General features: G+C 35.3%; 1 long non-coding RNA gene across 1 annotated transcript; it reads right to left on the bottom strand.

Moving 5' to 3' along the window:
• Nucleotides 1-5426: 5426 nt before the first annotated feature.
• On the bottom strand, nucleotides 5427-10950 carry LOC135804141 (uncharacterized). The gene is made up of 4 exons (XR_010550982.1): nucleotides 10568-10950; nucleotides 8109-8146; nucleotides 7157-7195; nucleotides 5427-5590 (listed from the first exon to the last, which is right to left on the bottom strand). It is a non-coding gene; the product is annotated as an uncharacterized lncRNA (long non-coding RNA).
• Between the last annotated feature and the right edge of the window lie 124 nt (nucleotides 10951-11074).

Genomic DNA, 11074 nt, shown 5'->3' with positions numbered 1-11074 from the left:
ACGAGTATAAACTCGATTCGTCTAATCTCGTGTGGTGTTTAGCAGAATACTCCAGTATAAGACGATAAAATTCTACAGAAACCTACAGCTCCTTAGGTTGCAGTTATTCTCAGTTAGCTTCGACATCGCTAGCTGGCGCCACTTATATTAAGATAGCAGCGGATAAGGGACGCTACCTTACGCCAAATTTCAACTACAAAATGAAAATGCCCCTTTTGTGTTTTCGATCCTCTAATTTTTGTGGTTTTAGGTGTCTAACGGGCGAACACGATGTTGTAGGGCAACCGTTTTAATCAAAATTGTAGGTATTAAATTTTTTATCGATTTTGTACATAATTTGTAGGTGCATCTTTTGGGAACCCAATAAAATGTACTTTTGTGTTTTCCGATCTTCTAATTTTTTGATTTTAGGTGTCTAGCAGGACAACGCGATGTCGTAGGACAACCGTTTTTACACTTAATTGTAGGTATTAAAATTCTCTATCGCTTTTGTATACAATTTGTGGGTTTATCCTTTGGAAACTCTATGAAATTGCCCCTTTTGTGTTTTTGATCTTCTAATTTTTGTGGTTTTAGGTGTCTACCGGGCGAACGCGATGTTGTAGGACAACCTTTTTACAGTAAACTATAGGTAATAGAATTCTCTATCATTATCGTATATAAGTTCTTGGTTTATCCCTTGGGAAATCTATAAAAAGCCTTTTTGTGTTTTTCGGTCTTCTAATTTTTGTGGTTCTGGGTTCCTAGCGGGCGAAAGCGATAACGTAGGACAACAGTTTTAAACTAAATTGTAGGTATTAAAATTCTCTATCATTTTCGTATATAACTTCTTGGTTTATCTCTTGGGAACCCTATAATAATGCCTTTTTGTGTTTTTCGGTATTCTAATTTGTGTGGTTTGAGGTTTCTAGCGGGGAAAGCGATATCGTAGGAGAGCAGTTTTCAAACTAAATTGTAGGTATTAAAATTTTCTATCGTTTTCGTATATAACTTCTTGGTTTATCCCTTGGGAACCCTCAAAAATGCATTTTTGTGTTATTTGGTCTTCTAATTTTTGTTGTTTTAGGTTTTAGCGGGCGAACGCGATGTCACATAACAACAGTTTTTACACTAAATTGTAGGTATTAAAATTCTCTATCATTTTCGTATATAACTTCTTGGTTTATCCCTTGGGAACCCTATAAAAATGAAAATTTTGTGTTTTTCGGTCTTCTAATTTTTGTGGTTTTAGGTTTCTAGCGGGCGAACGCGATGTCGTAGGACAACAGTTTTACCCTAAATTGTAGGTATTTAAATTCTCTATCATTTTCATATATAACTTCTTGGTTTGTCCCTTGGAAACCCTATAAAAATGCTTTTTTTGTGTTTTCGGTCTTCTAAGTTTTGTGGTTTTAGGTTTCTAGCGGGCGAAAGCGATGCCCTAGGAGAGTAGTTTTACACCAAATTGTAGGTATTAAAATTCTCTATCAATTTCGTATATAACTTCTTGGTTTATCCCTTGAGAACCCCATTAAAATGCATTTTTGTGTTTTTCGGTCTTCTAATTTTTGTTGTTTTAGGTTTCTAGCGGGCGAACGCGATGTCATAGGACAATAGCTTTTACACTAAATTGTAGGTATTAAAATTGTCTATCATTTTCGTATATAACTTCTTGGTTTATCCCTTGGGAACCCTATAAAAATGCCTTTTTGTGTTTTTCGGTCTTCTAATTATTGTGGTTTTAGGTGTCTAGCGGGCGAACGCGATGTCGCAAGACAACCGTTTTGGCACTAAATTGTAGGTTTTAATATTCTCTATCATTTTCGTATATAACTTCTTGGTTTGTCCCTTGGGAACCCTATAAAAAGTCTTTTTGTGTTTTTCTGTCTTCTAATTTTTGTGGTTTTAGGATTCTAGCGGGCGAACGCGATGTCGTACGACAACAGTTTTACCCTAAATTGTAGGTAAAAATTCTCTATCATTTTCGTATATAACTTCTTGGTTTATCCCTTGGGAACCCTATTAAAATGCATTTTTGTGTTTTTCGGTCTTCTAATTTTTGTTGTTTCAGGTTTTAGCGGGCGAACGCGATGTCATAAGACAACAGTTTTACACTAAATTGTAGGTATTAAAATTTTTTAGCGCCAGAGCAATAACTACCATTTTACTTTCAAGAATTTTAATATTAAAAATTTATTTTTGTTTATTTATTTATTTTTGTGGTTGTAGGTGTCTAGTGGGCGAACGCGATGTCGTAGGACAACCGTTCTTACACTAAATCGTAGGTATTAAAATTCTCTATCGTTTTTGTATATAACTTCTGGGTTTATCTCTTGGGAAACTAACAAAAAGCTTTTGTTGTGTTTTTCGATTCTATAATTTTTGTGGTTTTAGGTGTCTATCGGGCGAACGCGATGCCGTAGGACAACAGTTCTGACACTAAATTGTAGGTATTAAAATTCTCTATCGTTTTTATATATAATTTGTGCGTTTATCCTTTGGGAACCCTATGAAAATGCCCTTTTGTGTGTTTTGAACCCTAATTTTTGTGGTTTTAGGTGTCTAGCGGTCGAACGCGATGTCGTAGGACAACCCTTCTTACACTAAATTGTAGGTATTAATATTCTCTATCGTTTTTATATATAATTTGTGGGTTTATCCTTTGGGAACCTTTTGAAAATGACGTTTTTGTGTTTTTTATCCTTTAATTTTTGTAGTTATACGTGTCTAGCGGACGAACGTGATGTCGTAGGACAACGGTTCTTACATTAAATTGTAGGTATTAAAATTCTCTATCGTTTTTATATATAGCTTTATTATTATTTTTATATATAGTTTTATCCCTTGGGAACCTTTTGTAAATGCCCTTTTTGTGTGTTTTGATCCTGTAATTTTTATGGCTTTAGGTGTCTAGCGGGCGAACGCGATGTCGTAGGACAACCGTTCTTACACTAAATTGTAGGTATTAAATTCTCTATCGTTTTTGTATATAACTTCTAGGTTTATCTCTTGAGAAACCTATGAAAATGTCGTTTTTCTGTTTTTTGCTCGTCTGATTTTAGGTGGCGAACGCGATGTCGTAGGGCGCCCGCAACCTACAAAAATAAATTCAAAGTAAGGTAATTTAATAGTTTCAATTCACATACTTTCTGTTATTTTCAGCACATAATTTGGGTACTAAAATATTGGGAGTCGCGTTGTTGTTTTAATTTACGAACATAGATTGTTGTCTCTCCAACTGTGGGTCGGTTATCAATTGTCGTTCTTGTTTAGTCCGGCTTAGTTGTTCGTGCGCCGTGGTGTGGTGTGCACGTGTTTTGTTCATTAATCAAATTTTGTGACAATTGTTTGCGTTACTAAAGATTTTAATTCTGCAATTGAATTAGAATAGGGCGACATTTAGCAATAATGGTGATTGTTTGTAGGCCGTGTGTGGTGGCCGTCGGATAAGTATGCACGCTGCTGTGTTTATCAATCGATTAATTTTTGGTTCACCAGTGCGCGCGTTTCCGTTAGCAATCAGTCAGTTATCGTTTCGCACATAAGAATAACATGGATTTATAATTAATTACTGCAAATGGACAACTTTAATGCACAGGACAAAAAGTTTGAGAGTGGAGTTTATGATATCTATAACTGAAGTGTTGGAGATGCGTGTAATTTAAGGCAAGTTTTGACTACTCCCGAATTTACTAGCTGTAGATATTTTTTTATTTAAAAAAATGTATCTATTATTATTGTTGTCAATAAAACACAATGTAAAATTATAATCTCATTCATATTTCTTTGTGGTATCCTCTCCGTCGTTTTCAGTATTGACGTTTTAAGTAATATTGCGTATAAATTTTATGCGCGTGGAGCGAGTGCAACATAGTTGAGATGTGTTGTTGTTTTTAAAAAGTGGAGTGAAGTAGAAACATAAGTAGAAGAATCAAATATTAAGAACAAAAACACTCGGTGGTCGAGTGGGTACGTGCACCTGCTAGCATGCTAGTAGGCACGGATCGAATCTCAGATATAGAAGGAATTTTTCTCAAATATAAAAATAACAGGTGTAATTTGGGTTGCATATATGAATTGCAACGAAATATAAGAGAAGTTGCAATTCAAGGGAGGCAATGAGAGAAGTAAGAAAGTAAGTGGAGAAACGGAGAACGGAGAAATAGAAGGAGTAGAGAACAGAGGAGGAGGAGATGATAGAGGGAAGAGAACAGAATAGAGAAAAGGAGGAGATACAAGAAAGAGCAACAGGAGTGGATGAAATTTTTAAATTTTTTGGCACGTGTCGTTATAAGACAGTCTACGGTCGATCTCCCACTACTTCGATGCCTCCATTGCTCCCGGCCCATCCTACAGCTACGATGTCTCTACGCTTCATCCCCAGGATTCTTAGGCATATCAACAATTTTATGGTGGGGATCATCCCCGAGTGGGAGAACTCCTTATAAGGACATTCCTTATAACGTCTTGTTCAAATATTTCTAAGTTTTAAGTCGTCTCAAGAGAGGTGACACTTAAAAATATTCTTACAAGTTCTGACCTGTAGCTGAAATGAAAGATGGAGGACACAAATCATACAGGATACCTTAACAATTTTTATAGTGGGGATCATCCCTGAGAGAAGGAACTCTCTTAGAGACCTGTACCTGAAATGATAGAAGGGGTACATTCAAAGCATAAGACATAATATTTCTTAACATTTCTTTATTAATAAATTCAATGTAACATAATACAAGTTTAGATTTTACAAGTCAACAGAATTCATGCAGCCATATTGACACAGAACTTAGGACCTGCATCGTCGCGCACATATAAGCATGTAACACGTCAAAATGTTCTACCGGGATAAAGAAATCAGCAAATTGCCCATTTTCTAGGTGATGGAAAATGGAAACAAATATACAGGGTGTTACAGAATGAAAATTCAAAATTCAAGAAGTTAAATTCTAATTACAGTCAAAGCAAAATTTTCAGGGATGTGAAGAAAAACGATTATACAAGGTGTAACAAATAAAAAATTCAATCTTCCAAGAAGAAAACCACTAAACACTACAAATATTGCTCGTTTTCACCCGATGCGCCGGAAACTAATGAACAGGGTGTTACAAAAATAGAGTGCAAAGAGAAAGCTCTAAAACCACTGCTGAAGGAAAAGTTTCACGGACACAAAGAAAAGCAAATATACAGAGTGTTCCAGATAGAAAATCCCAAGTTTAAAACAAAGAACACTCAAAACTCACAAATAAAAACGATTTACTACGTACTGTACTGTACTGAAAACTAATATACAGGGTGTTACAAGAGGAAAATTTTCAAAACTCGAAATATGGTCAATACTCACATCATGACGAGAGAAATTTATGCAGAAACAACTATATTTTAACATAAATTCAAAGATTTTACCCGAAAATCATGAGAAAAGTTGAGTAAAAAAGATGCTACAAGAATAAAACAATTACATTTTAATATATTGTGTATACATTTATCATTTGATGATAGCATCAACTGCATAAGGTAACCGGCGGGTGAGGCATTAGCATAAATTGATAGAACATCCGGCGGATAACATCCAAACCAGCAAGCGACGGCGCGTGGTAATACAGTAGGTAAGCTAAATACGATAAAAATAACTAGTTACTTGTAAATATTAAGTAACTATGGAGACTATGATAGCGAAAAACTATTCAATGTACATGACTTTATTAAATCAACAAGAAACTTTTTAATTTAATGATGCTAAGGAGTGTAATTCGATGAAAAACGTTCAGTGAAAAGAGAACCGAGCCGTGGTCGACCACATGAATATTGTCATTTTAATAATTTTCAGATATTTTTTTAGAACAATGTAATAATTAAATCATTCTTATTATTTTCGGAAACAAGGCTATGAATTCAGATAAAAAATGCTACCACGTGTTTGTAATTTGCAAAATTAATATCCCTCATTTGGAATATAATAATCAATTTAATATAAACCGCGAAAAAATTAATTACACACATACCAGTGCAATGATGAAAAGATTTTAGATCCAGGAATATAACTTATTAACTGAAAACTCGTGCGGAGATCAACAGGCACTTATTTCTTACTTAAGAACACTCCATCCGCCACAACTCATCAAACAAAACAGCCACACATGCTCGTTTCGAATATTTTGCTGATGACGACAAGAAACACGACCATTAATTGAATAATTGAAGTCTGAAAATGCGTGGCTGGTAGTGAGAAGCGCTCGCGGACCACGCGGTTAAACGACTGCCGTGTGCGCTGCGCGTTGCCAGGTACAAGGCAGGTACGTCGCGATAATACACGTCAGCCGAACAAAAAAGTTGTTTATAACAAACGTAGTAGTAAACACGTACTTGAGAAGACGAAAGTAAAAATTTACACTATTGAAGTAACACACACACACGAAATCAACTTTTACTTTCAATATATCTCGACATAAGAAAAGAATATATTGGTTTAGAGATGCAATAAGGATGATGTAATGTACCAATACAAATAAAAAAAATTCTTGTCTTCTAGTTGTCTTCATATAAGTTTACTGTATACTTTAGTTAATTAAATAATTGATGTTCACAACATCGTGACTAATTTAAATATTCTCTATAAAATAAAGTATTAAAATCGGAAAAATAAAAAGGTACGACCACTTTTTTTTAGTTTTTTTTCAATTCCGAATAGCACAATAGCCCGGAACCCGAGCCACTTCTACCGCTACCTTCGTACGGTGCCCTGAACTCGAGTCACTTCTACCGATACCTTCGTAGGGTGCCCTGAACACGAGTCACTTTTACCGCTGCGCTTGTACCGCGCCCCGAACACGAGTCACTTCTACCGCAGCCCTTGTACGGTGCCCTGAATACGAGTTACTACTACCGCTGCCCTTGTACGGTGCCCTGAACTCGAGTCACTTCTACCGCTACCATCGTAGGGTGCCCTGAACACGAGTCATTTCTATCGCCACCCTGCTAGGGTACATTGAATGAGACTAAACTAAATCAACAAAAAAAAAATAACAAAACCCTTCTTGCGCTATCATAATCGGATAAAAAATTTGAACATTTCACAAAGGTATTCCGCAATATGATTCGTTTTCGCGGGCTATTACAACACGTAGGTGAAATGTGATAAAACATTTATCCGAATAATATAACTTAATTATAAACTTACCAGTGCTGCGCTCATCGGTTTGCAAGGATACGGCAAGTACTGTAATTAAAAGAAAACAGAAGTAAAACAAAACAGTTCATACAATATGATAATATTATAATCACACATGGGAGAAAACAAACTTTGTATGCTGAGTATCGCAATGGTCAGATAAAAGTAACTTACTCAAGCACGAATAGGTTTCCGATTGATCTAGCGACCGACCACGTTCCACAATAACCGAAATATTTGATTTGAAATATAAACATCAAAAGCAAACAAAAAAGACATTCATGCACATTAAATGTACAATTATTTATTAATAAACCACTGCAGATGCATATTACGACTAAGTCGATTGATGACCGAATATACTCGTAATGCAAACTTTGAAAATATACGTCTAGATACGCCAGACATCGGCACAAAACTAGCTGCAGTTCACCAATAGAGCATACCAAAACTGCGCTCGCAAGGATGCGACAGTTCACACTAAGACTCTGTGCCTGCTGCATAAGGCAGGTAAAAGCAATAGATGCGCAAAGCCAGCGCGTGGATACCACGCGACCTTATGCGCAAATTGGAATAGATGCGCAAAGCCGGCGGCGCGTCGATGGCACGCAACCTTGTGCACGAATTGCAATAGATACGGTACCTGTGATAAGAACTAAACTAAAATGTGCTGCATGCGACAGCGCGACGAGAATCTTACGCGTAGCATTTCGCACGGTGAATGCGATAAGAAAGTTGTTTATAAACAAACGCTGATATGATTCAAAACGAATACAATTCTATTTTATGATTCGTAGTTCATGCTGGTGAATTAAAATTTAAATCATAAAATTATTAATGCTTATTGTTTCAGTTTTATTGAAACATTTATTGAAGCAATGACTTCCGCAAAAGATATCAATTTTCTAATTGCAAGAAATCTGGAAAACTGATGCTATAAATGATAATAAATTTTACTTACCAGTGAATCGAACACCGCAAATCAAATGTGAGTAGATACTGAAATAAAGAAGAAACAAAACATTAGTTACACAATTTCGGACAATGAATACCGGCGGAACTCAAAGTTTACCATAAATTTCGTCTTCTTCTCCATAATTATTTAAATTAGGTTTCGTACCAGATAATACATTGAGCCAACGAGTTGTACAGAAGTCAAAAATGGTTCGCACAAGTCCTAAATATTATTTATAATCACACACAAAATCTGCCGGCCGGCGTCCGACGACAACCGATCAGAAATCCACGCGAAAATGTAATTAACACACAAAATATTGAATTCCGAAGATTACATACGCAATAAATATTTACCGATTGACCAAACACGGCAATTAACACTAATTTCAATAAAATATTACGCGATATACCAAATTTACAATCGAGAAACACGAATACTAGACGGAGTATGCTTGCTGCCGCACGAAGTAAGAGCTGCGTGCCGGCTTCACAACTGTGCACGTCGACTTTCACTCGCAGGAATATTTTTAGTTAAAACATGCATCGTTGCGCTATCTGAGAATACTTTACTGTACTTCCCGAAAATACCAAGCGTTTCAAAAAGTGTGGCGTACATATGAGGCAGTGAGCGATTGCCTTTGCATCAGTGAGTGGTCACGCGCTTAAGTGGCCGTGTCCGTGTATCACCCTATCTAAACAAATACCAATTTTTACACATAACTCAAAACTTCAAATATAGAAGTCAATAGAACACACTTATTCCAAATAAATTAATTTAATTATATTATTATTATTATTTTTATTATTATATTATTCATTGATTGTGTTTAACGACAATTTTCGAATATCTTCTACGACCAAAAAATTTTAACTAAAAAATTCGAAGAAAAAATTTTAAGTAAAAAAGTTTGAGCCTGTTTTTCGACCGATAAAATTTTAACAAAAAAATTCGTCCGAAAAAAGTTTACCAAAAAATTCGACCGAAAAAAAGTTTACAAAAAAATGCGACCGAAAAAATTTTATCAACAAAATTTGACGGAAAAAAGTTTACAAAATAATTTGACCGAAAAAAGTTTACAACAAAATTCGACCGAAAAGTTTTTAACAAAAAAATTCGACAGAAAAATTTTAAGTAAAAAAATTTGTCTGTGTTTTTCGACTGAAAAATTTTTTTAGAAAAAAAAATCGACCGAAGAAATATTGACTAAAAAATTGGACCGAAAAAAAGTTTATAAAAAAAATCGAGCGAAAAGATTTTAACAAAAAAATTCGACAGGAAAATTTTAAAGAAAAAAGTTCGACCCTGTTATTTGATCGAAAATAATTTAGAAACGTTTTGACACGGTTTTTCGAGCAAAAAATGATAAATATTGGAGTGAAACAGCAATTTTTGAACCTAATTTCAGGGCACTTCTGGACAAGTTAAAGGATTGAAAGGGTCTGCATGGTGTAGATAAACTCTCGAACTCTAATATGACAGTAAGAAACTTCAGGAAAATCAGTTCAAGAAATACAAGGCGTTTTCCACACCATGTTTTTAACATTTCAAAATATTGCTAAAATTTGAAGGGCATTTTAGGGCACTTCCAAAAGGTTTAGAACATTAAAATAACATGCATCGTAAAAAGGGTCTTTCGGACTATAATATGGCGTAAAGAAACTTACGAAACAGAATATGTATTAGTTCAGGAGATACAGGGCGTTTTCCACGCCATGTTTTCAAATATTTATAAAATTGCTTACTTTAGAAACAGAATATGTATTAGTTCAGGAGATACAGGGCGTTTTCTACGCCATGTTTTCAAATATTTATTAAATTGTCAAATTTTGATGAGCATTTTGGGGCACTTCTGGAAGGACTGAAAAGTTGTAAGGCATGCACCTTATAGAGACACTCTTTAACTTTATTCTGGAGTAGAAAAACTTCAAGCAAGTCTATTAGTTCACTAGATACCGGGTGTTTTCCACACCCTCTTTTCCAATTCTCCTAAAATTGCTCATTTTTGAAGGGCATTTTTGGGCACTTTTGATAGGGCTTGAAGGTTGGAGAGTATGCATCGTATGGAGGAACTCTCTACCTTTAATTTGACGTGGAGAAACTCTAAAAAAGTCAATTAGTTCACAAAATACAGAGCGTTTCCCGCACTATATTTTCAAATTTTGCTAAAATTGTTTATTTTTGAAGGGTATTTTAGGCCATTTTCAAAAAAGCTGGAAGGTAGGGGGTATGCATCTTGTAAAGGAACTCTCGAGCCCTAACATGACGAAAAGAAAGTCCAAGGAAGTGAAACAATTTACAGATACTGAGCTATAATCTGGATTGCATATGTCGATTCGGTTCAATATAATGCAATACCAGTAGAAGTTACTCTAATAGACGATGCAACATACGAGTAATATAGAAGCAAGGAGAGTTGAGGAGACAAAATTGTAATTATTATACACACATTTTTATAAACTTACAAGTATATCGGGTAATCTCAGGAGGTACTCAAACGAAAAACACATGTTTTAGCAGTCGGACTATGTTGCACACTTATTAAGACTGTTCCTAGTGCTGTTTGACCGGCGATATTTCCGTGAAAGCCCATCGAGGACAGGCGTTAATTGCTAATTCTTTCAGACATTTCCAATACCAATTCCTGGCATTAAAATAATCCAATAATTGTCTGGTCATTAGTCCACAGATAAAAACAAAAGTTTTATAACCATTTCACGCGTAAATCATCGTTTTAAAAACACTGTACACGTCTATTATCATTAACTACCGATATTTATGCCACTTTTTGATCGATAAATTGTAAGGGAGTTTATTTAATCAATATGAATGAAAGAAAGGTGGTCATTCAAATGCAAATAAGAGCAGACTGAAACATTCGATCGTTCTTAGCACGCGCGCAGCATGGATCTGGTTTTTACCCCACCACGAGCTCCGATAAGCGTGTAGAGTTGAAAACAAAACATTCAGAT

The sequence above is a fragment of the Atheta coriaria genome, unplaced genomic scaffold (assembly GCF_025399875.1).
Source record: "Atheta coriaria isolate IRGN ID8LTWV9N9 unplaced genomic scaffold, Caltech_Dcor_3.1 hic_scaffold_3_pilon, whole genome shotgun sequence".
Lineage (NCBI taxonomy): Eukaryota > Metazoa > Arthropoda > Insecta > Coleoptera > Staphylinidae > Dalotia > Dalotia coriaria.
This window is presented reverse-complemented; position numbering and strand designations above follow the sequence as displayed.